Consider the following 2,500-nt stretch of genomic DNA (forward strand, 5'->3'; position numbering starts at 1 on the left):
CTCATTCGCGACTTCCGAGGGGATCGCGGCCAGGACGCCACAAAGTGCCGTCGGTCAGCTTCCCGAGACAACCGCGGCCCCCCCCTGGGGCTCGGGGCCTGGGCGCGCTCTCCCCTCCCCGCAGGGCGCGGGGGGCTCCATCGATCTTGGCCCGGCTAGCGGGGAGCGGTCCCGTGCGGGTGGGCGAGGGGGTAAAAGCCGGGCTCGCTCTGTCACCGTCTACCCCCTCCCAGTAATCTGCAGGAGGGTTCCCGGCCCGGGTCTGGACGACCGGAGGCCGCCCGACGTTGACCGGGAAAAGCGGGGACCCCGGGCCGCCCTCCCCGGTTCTCTCATCCGAGGTCCCGACCTCATTCGCGACTTCCGAGGGGATCGCGGCCAGGACGCCACAAAGTGCCGTCGGTCAGCTTCCCGAGACAACCGCGGCCCCCCCCTGGGGCTCGGGGCCTGGGCGCGCTCTCCCCTCCCCGCAGGGCGCGGGGGGCTCCATCGATCTTGGCCCGGCTAGCGGGGAGCGGTCCCGTGGGGGTGGGCGAGGGGGTAAAAGCCGGGCTCGCTCTGTCACCGTCTACCCCCTCCCAGTAATCTGCAGGAGGGTTCCCGGCCCGGGTCTGGACGACCGGAGGCCGCCCGACGTTGACCGGGAAAAGCGGGGACCCCGGGCCGCCCTCCCCGGTTCTCTCATCCGAGGTCCCGACCTCATTCGCGACTTCCGAGGGGATCGCGGCCAGGACGCCACAAAGTGCCGTCGGTCAGCTTCCCGAGACAACCGCGGCCCCCCCCTGGGGCTCGGGGCCTGGGCGCGCTCTCCCCTCCCCGCAGGGCGCGGGGGGCTCCATCGATCTTGGCCCGGCTAGCGGGGAGCGGTCCCGTGCGGGTGGGCGAGGGGGTGAAAGCCGGGCTCGCTCTGTCACCGTCTACCCCCTCCCAGTAATCTGCAGGAGGGTTCCCGGCCCGGGTCTGGACGACCGGAGGCCGCCCGACGTTGACCGGGAAAAGCCGGGACCCCGGGCCGCCCTCCCCGGTTCTCTCATCCGAGGTCCCGACCTCATTCGCCACTTCCGCGGGGATCGCGGCCGGAACGCCACAAAGTGCCGCCGGTCAGCTTCCCGAGACAACCGCAAACCGCGGCCGGCTCCGAGCCGCGGCCGCTGCCCGCGGACGGCTCCAGACATCGCGGCCGGCTCCCGGGTGCCTCCGGCCGGCTTCCCGGACCCGCGGCTGCCCGCGGACGGCTCCAGACATCGCGGCCGGCTCCCGGGTGCCCCCGGCCGGCTTCCAGGACCCGCGGACGGCTCCAGACATCGCGGCCGGCTCCCGGGTGCCCCCGGCCGGCTTCCAGGAGCCGCGGACGGCTCCAGACTCCCCAAGTGCCGCCGGCCAGCTTCCCGAGACAACCGCTGACCGCGGACGGCTCCAGAGCTCGCGGCCGGCTCCCGGGTGCCTCCGGCCGGCTTCCCGGACCCGCGGAACTCCGCGGACGGCTCCAGACATCGCGGTCGGCTCCCGGGTCCCGCCGGTCAGCTTCCCGAGACAACCGCTGACCGCGGACGGCTCCAGACCTCGCGGCCGGCTCCCGGGCGCCTCCGGCCGGCTTCCCGGACCCGCGGACGGCTCCAGACATCGCGGTCGGCTCCCGGGTCCCGCCGGTCAGCTTCCCGAGACAACCGCTGACCGCGGACGGCTCCAGACCTCGCGGCCGGCTCCCGGGCGCCTCCGGCCGGCTTCCCGGACCCGCGGACGCCCGCGGACGGCTCCAGACATCGCGGTCGGCTCCCGGGTCCCGCCGGTCAGCTTCCCGAGACAACCGCTGACCGCGGACGGCTCCAGAGCTCGCGCCCGGCTCCCGGGCGCCCCCGGCCGGCTTCCAGGACCCGCGGACGGCTCCAGACATGGCGGCCGGCTCCCGGGTGCCCCAGGCCGGCTTCCAGGACCCGCGGACGGCTCCAGACTCAGAGTGCCGCCGGTCAGCTTCCCGGGACAACCGCGGCCGCTGCCCGCGGACGGCTCCAGACATGGCGTCCGGCTCCCGGGTGCCCCCCCCCGGCCAGGTTCCCCGGACAACCGCGGCCGCTGCCCGCGGACGGCTCCAGAGCTCGCGCCCGGCTCCCGGGTGCCCCCGGCCGGCATCCAGGACCCGCGGACGGCTCCAGACGTGGCGGCCGGCTCCCGGGTGCCCCCCGGCCAGCTTCCCCGGACAACCGCTTCCCGGACCCGCGGACGCCCGCGGACGGCTCCAGACATGGCGTCCGGCTCCCGGGTGCCCCCCCCCGGCCAGGTTCCCCGGACAACCGCGGCCGCTGCCCGCGGACGGCTCCAGAGCTCGCGCCCGGCTCCCGGGTGCCCCCGGCCGGCATCCAGGACCCGCGGACGGCTCCAGACGTGGCGGCCGGCTCCCGGGTGCCCCCCGGCCAGCTTCCCCGGACAACCGCCGGCCGCGACCGGCTTCCCGGACCCGCGGACGTCTCCAGACATGGCGGCCGGCTCCCGGGTGCCCCCC

Source organism: Staurois parvus, unplaced genomic scaffold, assembly GCF_062004578.1.
Source record: "Staurois parvus isolate SC_StPar_1 unplaced genomic scaffold, SC_StPar_1.0 ptg001754l, whole genome shotgun sequence".
Lineage (NCBI taxonomy): Eukaryota > Metazoa > Chordata > Amphibia > Anura > Ranidae > Staurois > Staurois parvus.